At 44.8% G+C, this 15,853-nt stretch overlaps 1 long non-coding RNA gene across 1 annotated transcript; it reads left to right on the top strand.

Moving 5' to 3' along the window:
* Positions 1 to 508: 508 nt before the first annotated feature.
* LOC309366406 lies at positions 509 to 15,469 on the top strand. The gene is made up of 4 exons (XR_014166696.1): positions 509 to 540; positions 13,765 to 13,865; positions 14,426 to 14,550; positions 15,263 to 15,469. It is a non-coding gene; the product is annotated as an uncharacterized lncRNA (long non-coding RNA).
* Positions 15,470 to 15,853: the final 384 nt, after the last annotated feature.

Here is a 15,853-nt window from a genome sequence, read left to right as displayed (position 1 = left end):
ATGATCTGTCAAACTCAACAGCAAGAACAGATGCAAAGGAATGGGATCGGTGTCATATTTCTAGATAAGAGATAAATTTCCCTTTGCAGTGTTCAGATAGACAAATGATACGCCATGTTCCTGTGTTTTTCGCCACGGTGGCAATAATGGCTCGATGCATTCTGAAACCGGGCTTCTTTGTTTCACTTCAAAATTCCTCAAAACCAAGTACATAATTTATGCCCCAAGGATGGAGCAGGCTGGGCTTTGAGTCGTGACTCATTTGTACCACGTTGCAATATTAAAGCCTGCGAGAGACATCAATGACAAACCTGGTGTACAGGTTACAGGAACCTGAGACACTCAGTAGCAGTATGGTCACAGAATCAGTGCCTCCTGAAACCAGATAGGAAACTGTATACAGCAATCAAATAACAGCAACACAATCTGAGCGCAAGCAGGCGACCGTTCTGTTGAACATCCAACTATCCTGGCATCTCCTGGTAGGACAGGGCATGTCTCCTGTCTGAAAACTTGAGAGCTGTTGGTTCACATGTCATGGTAAGACAAACTATGAGACAGCATGAACAAGCAAGAGTGCTGGTGCAGAACTGCTTTGTTATTCCGCTGCTTCTGGGCTACAAGAAACTAAGCAATGGTTTCATTTTGGGGATTTGTCGCATTCCAAACAATAAGCTGTAATCAAGGTTAGTTATTGGCTTATCACTTATGGTTTGTTTGGGAGAAGACAAACCATGATCCTGGGTTGAATCTAACACTACTGGTCTTGTCTGTTCAATCCACAGCAGTCTATCTTTGCATGCAGGGGAAATCCGTAACTCACCAAGGGTTTGAGATGCATCAGCTAAAAGCCGTTTCCAAGGGTGTGGCTTCTGTTGCATGCTGACAGCTTCTAGGAGCCACAGGGTGAGAGCTGAGTGCAGGATGAGGACCAAAGGCAGACAAACTACCCCATGCATGACTTGTCCCCCGCCAGTGGTAATACCTCTCCCCAGCACCCGACTTGTAGATCAGGAACTGGTTAAGTAACAGAAAGTGGACAGTAGGAATATATGGACAATTCTCCCAGTGGAGGGATGTAGAGAATGGAGTCCTCTATTAGGCTTATTAACACTTTCACAAATGAGTTCACACTCTAGCTCATTCATGAGCCAGTTAACAAGCACAGTCAGGGGAACAGTGATGGCAGCCAAGTTGACAGATGGTACTAAATTGTACACCTCTGGTCACCTCATGTCCTGAACTGGCAGGAGTATGGGGAGGAGGAAGGGGCTTCCGGGAGGGTGTAGACAGCACTGGGGCACACCAGGGCAAGCAAGGGATGGGGAAAGAGATGTTGGTGTAGGAAGCACTTAAAGGGGGACCGAAGAGGACGAGGGGATGGGGGTCGATGCGCAGGAGCCGGAGCAACAGGACCCTTCCGCAGAGCCAGAGGGGCCCCTGTCTCCAGATATATGCAGGCTCTGATGCACAGGGAACAGCGGGTGGAGCGCTCCAAGAGGCAGAGGCAGGCAAGCGCCCACAGCCCAGCTTACTGTTGAGAATTTCCATCCCACCTTAAGGAGCAGTCATGTGGAACTGTTATGTGTCATATGTCTGTTTACATTCCAGCACAGCTTGCTGGGAACTTCTGCTGTGTGTATAGTTTTTGCTTTTCCCCGGTCTTTCTGAGAAGAGAGAGAGAGGGGGGGGGACATGTTTCTTTGTCTTGATTTATGATTAATAAATCTGTAGTTGTAGTATGCTTTCACAAGCCTCACACCTATTCTTTGTGTGCAGTTCAATCTGCTGATAGTGTGCCCTGGCTTTGAAGCCCAGGTTGCTGATTTACGTCAGAGCAGAGGCCGATGGGTCTTCGCAGCGGGACAGCTGGAAGGAGACGGCCCAGCTGGGGCTAGCCAGCTGGCCTCCCGGCCCTCTGTATGTCGACACTTACCAGTGGGCCAGGTGGGGCTCACTAGTTCTGGGAGGAGGTAAGTGATTCCGCAGTTGGAGTAGGCTGGGAGCAGGTGAAGGTCACATGCCTCCTCAAGCCCAGATGCTGAAATCAGCAGGCATAGTATAAAAGGGCAGCAAAGCAGAGGTGCTGTCCCTGCTCAACAGCACCTTGACCTGGGTGCTCCTGGACCTCCACAGGACTGTACTTTGGGCTTGATGCTGGACTGTATCCTGACTTCAGACTTGGATTGGCCCTGAACCTCGTTTCCTGACCTTCAGCCTTTGGATTTCGGACTTTGCCGGTGCTGATCAACCCTTGGCTTTTGAACTTGTGTTTGGCACACTTGAGTGGCTGACAGGTAGGCCAGGGGATCAGCACACCAAACCTCAAAAAGGATAGAGTTGGGAAAGGTTTCTAAAAAGGCAACCAAAATGATGAAGAGGATGAAGCAGCTCCCTATGAGGATAGGGTACAAAATTTGGGCTTTTTGGTTTAGAGAAAAGGCGAGTCAGAGTTGATATGATAGAAGTGTGTAAAACTATACGAGACATGGAGAAAGTGAATAGACACGGGTTTTTCTTCCCTCTCTCACAGTGCTAGAACTCATGGGCATCTCATGAAGCCCAATGTTGGATGGTTCAGTACAGACAATAGAAAATACTTCTTCACATAGTGCATAAACTGAGGAACTTGCTCTTGCAGGAGGATGTGAGGGTCCCCACCTTTAAAAGAGGACTAGACTGTCAGGCCGAATGCTTCTGGATAGTAGTTGCTGGAAACTGTGTGATGAGGGAGCTAGTAGGCTTCCTCTAAGTCTCTGGTTGGCCACTGTGAGAATAGGATGCCGGGTTGCTCCAGCAGATTCTTCTTAAGCCTCTTATAATGGGGAGAGTGGAGTGCCTGGGCTAATAGCTTATTTTCATTTTGGACTTGCCCATGCAAATGAAAGGAGAGGATACGGGTCAGTGACCTTGCGCGCATTAGCTTGCATGCAAAAGCTCTCAGGTTCAATGCCTGTCGTCTTCACTTAGGGCTGAGAAAAACTCCTGTCCAAGTTGGAGAGCAGCTGCCAGATAGTGAGGACACTATTAAGCTAGCTAGATCACTTATGTATGGCAGATTCCTATACTCCTGTTACCAAATCAAACATCCCTTTTTATTGGAGCAGCAGCAGCAGTATGTCTTAATTGGGTCTTTAAGCAGGAATTGCGTTTCCTGCGGGTGCAGCAGTGTTACACTGGTGGTTCCTTGGAAACGCATGAGGTGTAATTGGCAGGTGTGTCTCCAAGTGTGAGAGCCTCAGTTACCATTTGATTTTCCCCAAATAACCATTCTTGCCCTGAGCAGCTTACAATACACATTTCAACATGGGGTGGAGGAGGAAAGGAAATGACAAGGACAACAAGGGATGGATGTGAGAAAAGGACACATCCCATATTGATAACTGCTCTTTTCCAGATGTTCTGTATCATTTATTTTTCTATCCTGCGGGATGGTTGAGACTTAAGAGTCAGCCTCTGTGGATCAGAGTGCACTCCGTCGTTTAAACTTCCAGCAGCAAGTGCCGTAACTGAAGGCATCACAACTTGTTGCCTCATCATTTTCCAATGAAGCTATTTGTTTCAAAAAGGAAGCGACTCAAAGCTGCGTGACCCTATAGGACAGGGGTGCGGAAGATCCTTCTTACAGCCCACATGCTGGTGACGGGAAGGGCAAACAGACCAGGGTGACGATTTCCTCCGTACAGTAATCTCTGCTGCACCCACACAAAAGTCTTGAGGTTTCTACACCCACACACTTGCAAACAACACTTCTCCATTCAGGCAAGCGAGAGATGTGATCACTGTTCTTCAAAGACTCCAGCCAGCCAAAAACAACTGAGAGAGCAGGAGCAAGGACTGGTTAGAGGGGCCTGGAGGATGACATTCAGGCCTCAGGGCTGAGGTTCTTCACCCCTGCACTATATTCGGTCTGAGCATAGCCAAAAGGTTTTGGGCAGTATTCTACTAATTCCTCCTCCAAGCACAAGGATTACCACGAATGTAGTGGAATGCCCTGCATGCTCTGTACCTTCCAGGGGTATCAGGGGAAGCCCTAGAAAAGATTTAAGGGGTGCGCAGGGGAAAAAGAGGGGGGAGTCCCATTGCACTAGCCGTAATCCTTGCACTGATGGGACCCCGACGTGGTGCTACGTTGAATGCAACCCTTTGATTCTGAAGCCACCTGAACAAAATGAAACAAGTCTACAGGACATGAAGTTTCGATAAGCCTTGCACCTGGCATTAAGAGATACACTGTCCCCAATACTGGAGGCTCAACTGGCCAAGTGGAGACCTTTCTGCCCTGGTCCCTTCTTTCCTCTTCTCAATCTTCTACACTTTAGACTCTGAAGGCCGGCTCTACCATTAGGAAGTGAAGTGGCAGCCCTAAGCAGCCATTTTGGGGTTTCTTGAAAGGTTGGAAAGTGCTAGTCATTCAATGCATTATTATTTAATGCATTGCTGTTGCATTTTTAGCACAAGGAAAGGTGAAGAACACTTGTGAGACTTTCTGCTTCAAGTGTCAAAGTAACTTTAACTTGGATTTTTAGAAGCCTGTTGCCAGATTATCTCAACGACTAGTTTACAGTATTAAGCTCTAATCTGGAAGCAGCCTTGGTCATTGTTTTAATTATTTGTTTTCAATTTTTGTTGTTGTTTTATACTTCATTAGCCACCTGAGCAACCTGTTTTGGAGGAGAAAAGCAGGATGCAAACAAATCCTAGTGTACCATTTGCAAGCATCCCATATTATGTATGATGTGTGGAAACAAGGCTGTGGTTCATCGAGCTTTCCAGATGAACAGATTAGAATTTCTTCCAAGTATGCCAAACTCAATCTGTATGCAGTATTTTCAGAAGCCCAGTTGCTGGGTGAGGCCTTTGTGATTTATAATAATTGCAAATAATTGTAGCATCGTGGCATAGCTATTTCCTAGATGCTGACACCACTCCTCTCCCACAAATCCTGCTAGAGAGGAGAAATCAGCAGTGTTGCTTTTGAAAAAGATGCTTCCTCTGTTTGCTGCAGTTCAGAGCCAGCAGTGAACCTTAAGCAGTAGATGCTGACGTGTGGAGAGCCACAGCTAAATGTGAAATGGCAAGGGGAAAGTTGCTAGGTTATAACCCAGAGATGCACTGAAGGCCTTGATAAAGTGGGAAAGTCAACACGGTGTTATTGGGCCTTGTACGATCACTTTAAAAAGCAACAACAGGTGGATCAGGGCCTCAGTAGCATCAAAGTGCCCTCTCCCCACACTATGACCTTGAGCCAACTCCCCCCCCCCACTACAATCACAACATACAAGGCTAATTTGAAACCAATGACATCATGTCTAGTTTGGTCTTTTCAGGAGTGGCCCCCTCTATGGAATGCTCTCTGCAGGGAGGCTTGCTGGCACTGATCTATTTTTGGCACCAGGCAAAGGCATTTCTCTTCTCCCAGACATTTATCTGGTGCCCCGAAGACTGTGATGGTTAGACCTGTTAGTGGAATGTAGGGACTGCTTATATCAGGCATGTCCAAAATCCATTTCAGGGGCCTAATCTGGCCCACTGGTTGGTTTAATCTGGCCCCTGCAGCAGTTTATTTCCTGGTCGGCCCTCACAGCCCTTCACTTCATTACTTCATCAAATCTGGCCCTCTTTGAAAAAAGTTTGGATACCACTGGTTTATATGGTTTGGTTACCTTCTATTGTACCTCCTTTTAAATCACTGTGCTTTTAAAGGTTGCATACTGTATTTTTACTATTATTTGTAAGTCACCTTGAGATGCTTGTGACAAGAAACTACAAAGCGTCATAAATAATAAACATGGTGCTAAATGTGTCATTAGAAACTAGAAGCACTTCCGGACACAAGGCTTAATATTACAAATGGGTCATTCATGTATTGCAAGTGGGTCATTGGCTCTTTTTAAAAAAGAATAAAAAAACTTTTTGGATTTCAGTGCATAGCTGTCAACATTTTCCTTTTTTTAAGAGAAATTCCCTTATTCTGAATAGGATTCCTCACAAGAAAAGGGAAAAGTTGACAGCTATGTTTCAGTGGCATAGCATGAGGGGGCACAAGGGCGCTTCCCCGGGTGCAACATTGTTAGGGGCACAAAATTTCAACACTCTGGTGCTGCCTCAGTACAGCTGTGTGCTTCCCTCGCTGAGCTCCAATGAAAACAGCTTTTACATGTGAAACAGGAAGTGGCCTCTCCAGACAACAGGGCAACTCTTCTTTTCTTTTCTCTGTGTCTGCGATCTGCTGGGTGATGCGGACGCCATTAGGCAATTGAATGCGCATGTGTACTCCATCCGTTTCCATCCCTCCCACCCCTTCCACCCTCTGTGTGGCCCTGGGCACAGGCAACCCAGACTATGCCACTGCTGGAAAGAGTAGATCTGGACTGAAGGGGGTGGGGATACAGGCTGTCATTTTGATGACAATATCATTTCTTTTTCTCTCTGGCATTTGCATTGGTTGATGCAAAAAACAACAACCTGGCATATCTGAGCAGCATCGATCCCACAATAAATACAGTGGTACCTCAGGTTAAATACTTAATTCGTTCCAGAGGTCCGTTCTTAACCTGAAACTGTCCTTAACCTGAAGCACCACTTTAGCTAATGGGGCCTCCCGCTGCTGCTGCGCCGCCGGAGCACGATTTCTGTTCTCATCCTGAAGCAAAGTTCTTAACCCAAAGTACTATTTCTAGGTTAGCGGAGTCTGTAACCTGAAGCGTATGTAACCCGAGGTACCACTGTACTGCCTGGAATTGTCCTATGTTAAGTGGTGGTATTTTAAAGCCAGTTGGGGTGGGGTTAATCAGGACAGCAGCATGCACAGATACAAGATTTGATTTTGCTTTCCCAGTTGTGCCCACCAATAGTTGCCCCATGCACTGGTATTTGCCTAAGAAATAAATATCCCATTGCTGCCCATGGGAGCTTTGCTCCCTAAGGCTGACAGCAGCACATGGGAAATTTTAATCAGGATTGAGGCAGAGAACGGAATGGTTAAATCTCCCCACTATTGTGGTCCCAATGAAAATTCCTCCCCCCATCTCCAATGCCTATTATTACATTTTTAAAAACCTAATTTAGTTTCTAATGATCCATTTAGCATCCCATGTAGTTCGGCTCTCTGAGTGCGCACACACTAATGGCTTAAAATGCAGCAAGGTTGTTTTCCACCGCAGCGTTTCAAGCCACATTTGCGCAGTGTTGTGCACATCAGTGAGGGAGCAGGGATGTACTCGCCCGATGTGCATGATCTTTCTTGTTTCCCTGCCCCTGCAACTTCCCTAGAATTCCAATTAACAAAGCTTTTGTCTGTGCATGCACACCCATCTGCAGATGTGCAGTGACTGTCTCAAATATATGCACCAGGCTTAAGCACAAAGTGAATGCAGCTTAGGTTTTCTAGCTGGATTTAAGCTGGTTTGAGGGAGGCAGAAAATGCATAAAACCGTGGTATTTGTACAGGACTGATACAGATTGTGGCTAATGTCACAGGCACATGGCTTCAAAAACTAGCCATGGGAGCAACCTGCATGCAGAGAAAGCTGAAGCCAGGCAAAACCTTATCATTCTCAAGGGAAGCCCTGATGACAAATGCCTTTCAAAATGTTATTCAGAAATCAGATATGCATTATCCAGTCCCCATCAGCAAACTACGTTGTGGTGTATTCTGGTATTAAATCAGACCATTCACAGACTGTCTTGGGCACCGTGCTTCTGAGAACGAATCACTTGGGGCAGTGGCTCTGTGCCAGCAAGTGGAACAACCGATGATATCACCTTCTCCAAAGTTCTGAATGTGGGCCAAGACCCAACACCTGGAATGCTGCCATTCCAACTTCCCACACCGGAGATTAGCAAAGTCGATGGCTGTTTACAGAGACCTAGAAGGAGTGTGGGCAACGCCAAGATTTGCAAGAAGCCATTCATGAAAATGTCAAGAGATGGTTGTCAGCATTCTGTAGTAAAATGAAGCTGTCCATGCTTCATTTTTCAGTTGGAACTTGCCGGAACTCAGTTCCAGCACTTCTCAGATGGGTGCCATTGCCATTATAAGTGAACAAGGGAAGTGTTTGTGGTGAGTTCTGGCACCTCTTTTTCTAGAAAAATAGCACTGCATGGAACCCTCAGAGTTTTCTGCTGTACAGTGGTACCTCGGGTTAGGTACTTAATTCGTTCCGGAGGTACATTCTTAACCTGAAACTGTCCTTAACCTGAAGCACCACTTTAGCTAATGGGGCCTCTTGCTGCTGCTGCACCGTTGGAGCACAATTTCTGTTCTTATCCTGCAGCAAAGTTCTTAACCTGAAGCACTATTTCTAGGTTAGTGGAGTCTGTAACCTGAAGCGTATGTAACCTGAAGTGTATGTAACCCAAGGTACCACTGTACTACAATAATAAGGCAAATGTTTATGAGATTTCCAGGATAGTGATTATTTAGTGGACCCTCAGGCCATGATGACATTATTTTATTAGGGAACAGAGACTGAACTCAAGGCCTCTCCTCCTAAGACTGGGATGGGGGGATCTGTGATCATCTGGATGACCTTGGACTATGGCTCCCAACACCTCTGACTGCTGGCCATGCTGCCTGGGGCTAATGGGAGTTGTAGTCCAATGTTAGCTGTATGGACACAGATGCCCATTGCTGTCTTAGAAAATGTTGTGAAAGTTTGACAGGTCAGTCCCAATGTGTGGTACGATCACAGAAATGCCTAGAATGGGACACCAATGCCCCCAGAATTAAAATGTTGTGTTAGCGGGACTTGAACAGTGTTGTGTTCAGAGGGATTATTGGAAGTATGAATCCGGATGTACGTTTAGCTTAATGAATTAAGGCTGCAATCCTGTGTACACTTATCTGAAACTAAGTCCCACTGGACACAAAGGGACTTAGACCTACTTCTGAGTAGATATGTATAGGATTGCAGTGTAAGGGTTTTTAAGTTTTAAATACTGTGACCTTTGATCTTTTTGCCAGTGGAACTTCAAATCATTTTTAGCATTGTTAATTATCGTTGCATATTGATTAGTTGTAAGCTGCTTTGGGAGACTTGTCTGTACTGTAATACTGAGATCCGCTAGCATGTGAACAAATAAGAAACTGAAAAATTGTGCCAAGGTTAATATTTTAATAACTTAAAATAACATCAGCAAATAATTAACTCACTTGCGATGAGTTCTGCTGACCCATTTTGCCTCGAACTTAACAGGCCACTACCGTTCAGCAGATAAGTATAAACTAGATTAGTCATAAAGCAGTTTTGTCCATGGGAGTTCCACAACATGTGGGTGAGTTTTAGATCTAATCTGCATGCAGATGAACTACTTCAGTTCTTTTTCCTCAAGCTCTTTTCTCTCTCTCCTTTTTAAAATAGATTAGCAAGCTGGAACTTGTCCTTCAGCAGCTGTACAATTAACTTGCAGTAAACACAGCTGATAATTGCTTCGTACTTGTATCTTGGTACCTGCACACAATTCATTGCGTCCTGAATGCTCAGTGTCAACTTTGATTAAAAAAAACACCCTCATTGATAATCAGCCAGAGACTTCCCTATCATAATCAGTGAGTTTGAATACACATATCTGCTGAGTCTGTTGATGACCTTCTAATTGTGGATCAATCCATGTACTCATATGCTTACAGATATATATATATATATATATATATTTGCTTTCGTAGATTTTCACGGGTACAGGAATGCAGGTTTTGGTGTCCTCGGGTGTCTTCCTGTGTAAAAGTTGGGGTGTCTAGGCGACGTTTCGACGAGGTCTCACTCGTCATCTTCAGGCTGGTGCTTTCGGCTTCTTGTTTCGGCTGCTCTGTTCCAGTAACAAGAAGCCGAAAGCACCAGCCTGAAGATGACGAGTGAGACCTCGTCGAAACGTCGCCTAGACACCCCAACTTTTACACGGGAAGACACCCGAGGACACCAAAACCTGCATATATATATATATATATATATATATATATATATATATATATATATATATGTGTGTGTGTGTGTGTGTGTGTGTGTGTGTGTGTGTGTCATCTTCTCATCTTTATATTTTCTCTCACACCACCCCTGCGAGGCAGGTCGCCAAGAGACAAGCTATGTTACCCAAAACATGGAGCAGCTGATGAAAACAAGCCTCATGTCAAGTTTCCCTCTTCTGTCCAACAGGATGTTGTAATTAAACTCAAGACATACCATTGCCAGATGATGTGCTCTCCTGCCTCCCCAACTCAAGTTGATGACATGAAGTGATGCCATGATGGAGGGATGCTATGCATTCATTACTGAAATACCCCATCCTTCCCAACATGCCCTCTTGGGTGTTAAGATCAGCAGAGGGAGCCCTCTTAGTAGTTCTCCTGCCCTCAGAGGTTCAGGGTGCTGGAGATGGCATTCTCTGTGGCAGCCCCTAGGCTGTGGAATTCCCTCCTCACAGAGGCAAGTCTGTCATTTTCAGTACAGTGGTACCTCGGGTTACAGATGCTTCAGGTTACAGACACTTCAGGTTACAAACTCCGTTAACTCAGAAATAGTACCTTGGGTTAAGAATTTTGCTTCAGGATGAGAACAGAAATCGTGCAGTGGTGGCGCGGTGGCAGCGGGAGGCCCCTCAGCTAAAGTGGTACCTCAGGTTAAGAACAGTTTCAGGTTAAGAATGGACCTCCAGAATGAATTAAGTTCTTAACCTGAGGTACCACTGTATATATATGCTGAAGACCCACCTCTTTATCCAGGGCTTTTGAAACTCAAGACATGTGTTTTCAGTGCCTGCCCCATTCCTGTGACGGCAATTTGTTTTACACTGTTTTTAACACTGAATTTTAACTTCTTGTAACCTGCCTGATGGAGGAAGGGCAGGTAATGAATTAAATAAATAAGAACAAGAACAAGAACAGCTTTGGGAGCAGAATGCAAAAAAGGGCCCAGGAACCAGGGGCATCTCTTTATAATTATAATTATATAATTATAATTATATAATTATACAGGGCGGGTGCCACTACCGAGAAGGCCCTCTGCCTGGTTCCCTGTAACTTGGCTTCTCGCAGTGAGGGAACCGCCAGAAGGCCCTCGGTGCTGGACCTCAGTGTCCAGGTAGAACGATGGGGGTGGAGACGCTCCTTCAGATATACTGGACCGAGGCTGTTTAGGACTTTAAAGGTCAGCACCAAAACTGGACTGTGACAAAGGGGCATGTCTAGAAACTGGGTTGCGGCAATGGTTGGGAAGCAGGGTTTCCCTTCCTGTCTGGGGCCTGGAAATTTCACCAGCTCTTTAGTTTTGCACTTCTCCTTATGGCCGTGCAGTTGACTGCTGCCTCTCTGGCACAAGTTGGCTGTATGCTTAGAAATGTGCATTAGGAGAAGGGCTGCAGCTCAGTGGTTGAGAACATGCTTTGCATGCAAAAGGTTATAGGTTCAATCCAAGGTCTCCTGGTAGTTTTCATGGCCCTCAGACATTCATGGGCTGGCAGCCCAGGAGAGGGCGTTTTTTCTGACAGCCCTTAAGTTGTGGGATTTCCTCCCCACAGATGTATATCTGGCACCTTCATCATTGAATATGCACCTCTTTCCCTGGCTTTTGACACATGGGAGATGCAGGTAGAGAGAGAGAAAGACTCTCTCTTGCTGTAACCTACCCTGTGATATTATGGTGAAGAGCAGGTAAAAAAGTAACTTAAAAATAAACAGTAATGGTTTCTGCATGTTATATGGGAGAGGAAAGGGAACTTGGTAAGTGTTGCGGGTAACATTTGCTTCTCGTTTGCAGATAGGGAGAGAAAGCATGACGTGTTCCCCCACCATAGGGACTACCCCTCCCCTAACACCCCTAACATATATAACTGTATTCTTGTGATATTTGGTTTGTCTCTGTTGCTTCAGTTTTTTGTTCACCACTTGGAGATACTTTTAATATATTGAGTAGTATAGAAATTTTATAATCAAACTAGTTAGTCTGGAGAAGACTTGGGAAGGTGGGCGCAGCGATAGTATCCTTCAAATACGATGGGCTGTCACACAGAATACGGCAAAGATTTGTCTCTTGCTATCCTAGAGGACAAGATTTGATTTATTGGGCTTAAATTACAGAAGGGAAGATCGTAGTTCAACTTTAGGAAAAAGACCTTGATTATGGCTGCCTAATCTCTGGCCCTCCAGAGGTTGTTGGACTCCAACTCACATCTGCCCCAGCCAGCAGGGACTACGGTCAGGGATGATGAGGGTTATAGCCTGACAACATCCGAAGGACCACAGATTTGTCATCCCTGTTTGCCTAACAGAAGCCGGGCATCTGTTGTGGATGCTTGTTGGTTGTACTATTAAATGGTGCACTCAGGCCACTTCCAACACTATGATCTTCAGATAAATCTCTTTAAAAATGTGGTTGCATTCTCTCTCTCTTTTTAAAAATTTCTGTAACTCCACAGTAAATAGCTAGGTATTGCAAGTTAAGTTTCTTTCATCACTGCCACAGCGGTATTCAGTATTGCTGTGAAGGGACAGCTTGGTCTTTTATTATAATCAAGTGCTCTACCTAAGGTTTTGGCAAGCACTATGTGCTAATGAGCAGACTTCAATATCATGTCTGTTTTAATGCATCTGTAACGTGACCATCTAGATTGGATCGTGCTGCAGCCTTTGTAAGCATGTGGTAAACAGAGCATGACAAAATGCGCAATTGTTAAGTTTTGACGACATTTAATTGGGCATATTTAACGTTTGTTAATAATTTATGTCTTTTCCGTGTTTATATGTTTGTGGGGATTATTCACTATGCAATTTAAACTCCTGGTATATATCACCTTTTGAAACTTCTTGGATAAATGATAGGTTAAAAAAAAAAGTCAATTTGCAAATAAAAATGTTTTGCTTTGTTTTAAAAAAGATAAATTTAATATCCCCAAAGACCTAAATAATTCAACAACCACTACTAGTACGTGAAAAATGTGGCACAAGATACAGTGGATGCTTTTTGAAAATGATGGGTGTCTTCAGCTGCTCCGGCTGTTCTGACACAGGAAGAGGAAGAACGTTTTGAAGGGGGCTTTATTACTTCGCAAATCAAAGTCTTTGTGTAGTTTACACTGGCATCTGTGAACTGCTCTGATTTTGTATGAAGAGTTGTGTGTCAATGGAAATACGTGGCAAAAGACAATCAGCAGTTCACTGCTTCTACAGCTGGCTAGATCCTGAAATAAGTGTTTGTATCTGGGTATCCTGTATCAGCAGCCTCCAGCCAGCTCCCCAAAGTAGCCGTATTACAGTGCACTGTCTAATAATGAGACTTCCTGCCAGGTCACTGTGTGCAGAATTGCAGCCTAAGGCACACACCTGGAAGAAAGCCCCAGTGAAGAGACATGTACAGTGCAGTGTCTCACAGCACAGACAACAGGGGAGTCTCATGTTGTACCTTTAACAAATGAACAGTATCATGTAGTTCTGCAGCCAAGATCCTACCTCATGAATCACTGTGCACAATGCTAGCCACATGGATTACTTTTCACAGCTGGCAGTCAAGTGACTCACAGTTGGGACACCGAAACAGAACAGCTCTAAAGCTTCAGTTCTATTACACTAACCTTGAATTCAATGGGAATTATTTCTGAGCGAAGTGGCATGCATAGGCTAGTGCTGTGAGTTTGGGAGGGTCAAATAGCCCTATTACGGCAGTAGGCGGGAAATGGTATGCATTCAGCTGTGTCATTGTTGAGGAGTGCATTAACACCGTCCATGCCTGTGGCTTCATAGACATAATGCTGCTGGGTTTTTTTCTGTGACAGGAACAGAAGACGTTACTATATATGGAGGCAGACCATTGGTCCAGCTCTGAGGGCCTTCTGGCGGTTCCTTCACTGTGAGTAGTGAAATTACAGCAAGTAAGGTACGGGGACTTCTTGGTGGTGGCTCCTGCCTTGTAGAACATCCTGCTGGCAAATGAACCACTATCTGACTTTTAGAATACATCTGAAGGCAGCCCTGCATAAAGAAGTGTTTTAATGACGATGTTTTATTGTGCTTTTATATCTGTCGGAAGCCACCCAGAGTGGCTGGGGCAACCCAGTCAGATGGGCGGGATATTATTATAATTATTCAAGTTCAGTATTGGCAGCAGCTCTCCAAGGTGTCAAATGGGAGTCTTTCCCACCCCTGGAAGTGCCAGGTATTCAGCTGCTTGCATGTAAAGCATGTCCTATGCTAATGAGCTATAGCCCTTCCCCAGATTACAGTGGTTCAAGATAAGACCACCTTAAGAAATTCATGTTTCAGATGCAATTTGCATCAGAGTATTAATTGTTGAGGGAGCGACAATGGGAGAGTGTGATAGCCTTCGTGTCCCGCTTGTGGACTTCATCCTGGGCCTTTAGCAATGTGGCAGCCATTTTGTTTTCCTCTTTCATTGTAGAGATTTTTAACACACTTCCTTATCTTTTCCACTGCCAGATCTTTATGTTAATTGCTCTGCAAAGCAGTGTTCTTGGCCAATTTCAGTGCCTGAGGAGGAGAGCTCACGTCTCAGACTGGTATGACAACCAACATTTCTTCCCAAGACTACATGGAATTGAAATGTAAATTCTTATCTAATATTTAGGGTTACCATGTGTCCTCTTTTTCAGAGGTAAAATTTGAGACAAATTGCTTTGAATGGCCATCATAGCGTCCTCTTTTTTGCTCTTCGAAATATGGCAACCCTAATCGGAGGCATTCCCTAAAACAAAATGCACATATGCAAGATCAGTTAAACAAAGATTGTTAAGTGTTCCTTCTATTTCTGAGGAGTGCTGTTGCTTATGTGACCAAACACCACAGTTCACACACTAGACAGAGATATCAGCATATTAGGTGAAACCCTCTAGGTTTGCAGAGGTACAAACAAAACCCCTAAGTGGGATCTCAAGCAGTTGGTGTCAAGGAAATGTTTTGTCGGGGGGGGGGGGCGGATCGAAAACTGCGTAGGAAGGGGAATAGAGTACTGTGGAGTTACTGTTATTGCTGTATCAATAACTTATTGATTATAATCAATGTGCTTAGAGACCTAAGGCTGCAAGTCCTGGAAGAACTGTTTCCTGCCTTGCAGGCCATTTCCCACCTGGCCTGGGAGAGCTGGGCCCTGACTGAAGCTACAAAAACTAAGGCTACTGGGTTGCGGTATTGGACAGGAGGTGTTGGATGTTGTTGCTGCTGCCGTTATTGATATTAATTTTTGTACCTTGATTTTATAATTTATTTTTATGAGGAAATTGTTTCAATTTACTTGTGTACTTTTTGATGTTTTGATAGATTCACAAAACTGTCCAGTTGGAAGGGACTCTTGAGGGTCCAAACCCCTGCAATGCAGGAATCTTTTATTGCTTATTGCTATGCTTGCTTCTTGGGAGAAAAGCAATGACAAACCTAGACAGCATCTTAAAAAGCAGAGACAAAGGTCCATATATTTAAAGCTAGGGTTTTCCCAGTAGTGATGTATGGAAGTGGAAGCTGGTCCATAAAGAATTGATGCTTTTGAATTATGGTGCTGGAGGAGACTCTTGAGAGTCCCATGGACTGCAAGATCAAACATATCCATTCTTAAGGAAATCAGCCCTGAGTGCTCACTGGAAGGACAGATTGTGAAGCTGAGGCTCCAATACTTTGGCCACTTCATGAGAAGAAAAGACTCCCTGGAAAAGACCCTGATGTTGGGAAAGATGGAGGGCACAAGGAGAAGGTGACAACAGAGGACGAGGTGGTTGGACAGTGTTCTCAAAGCTACCAGCATGAGTTTAACCAAACTGCGGGAGGCAGTGGAAGACAGGCGCGCCTGGCGTGCTCTGGTCCATGGGGTCACAAAGAGTCAGACGCGACTAAACAACAACAACAAAAATGTTTGTA

Source organism: Podarcis melisellensis (genome assembly GCF_964234715.1).
Source record: "Podarcis melisellensis genome assembly, chromosome: 3".
Lineage (NCBI taxonomy): Eukaryota > Metazoa > Chordata > Lepidosauria > Squamata > Lacertidae > Podarcis > Podarcis melisellensis.
This window is presented reverse-complemented; position numbering and strand designations above follow the sequence as displayed.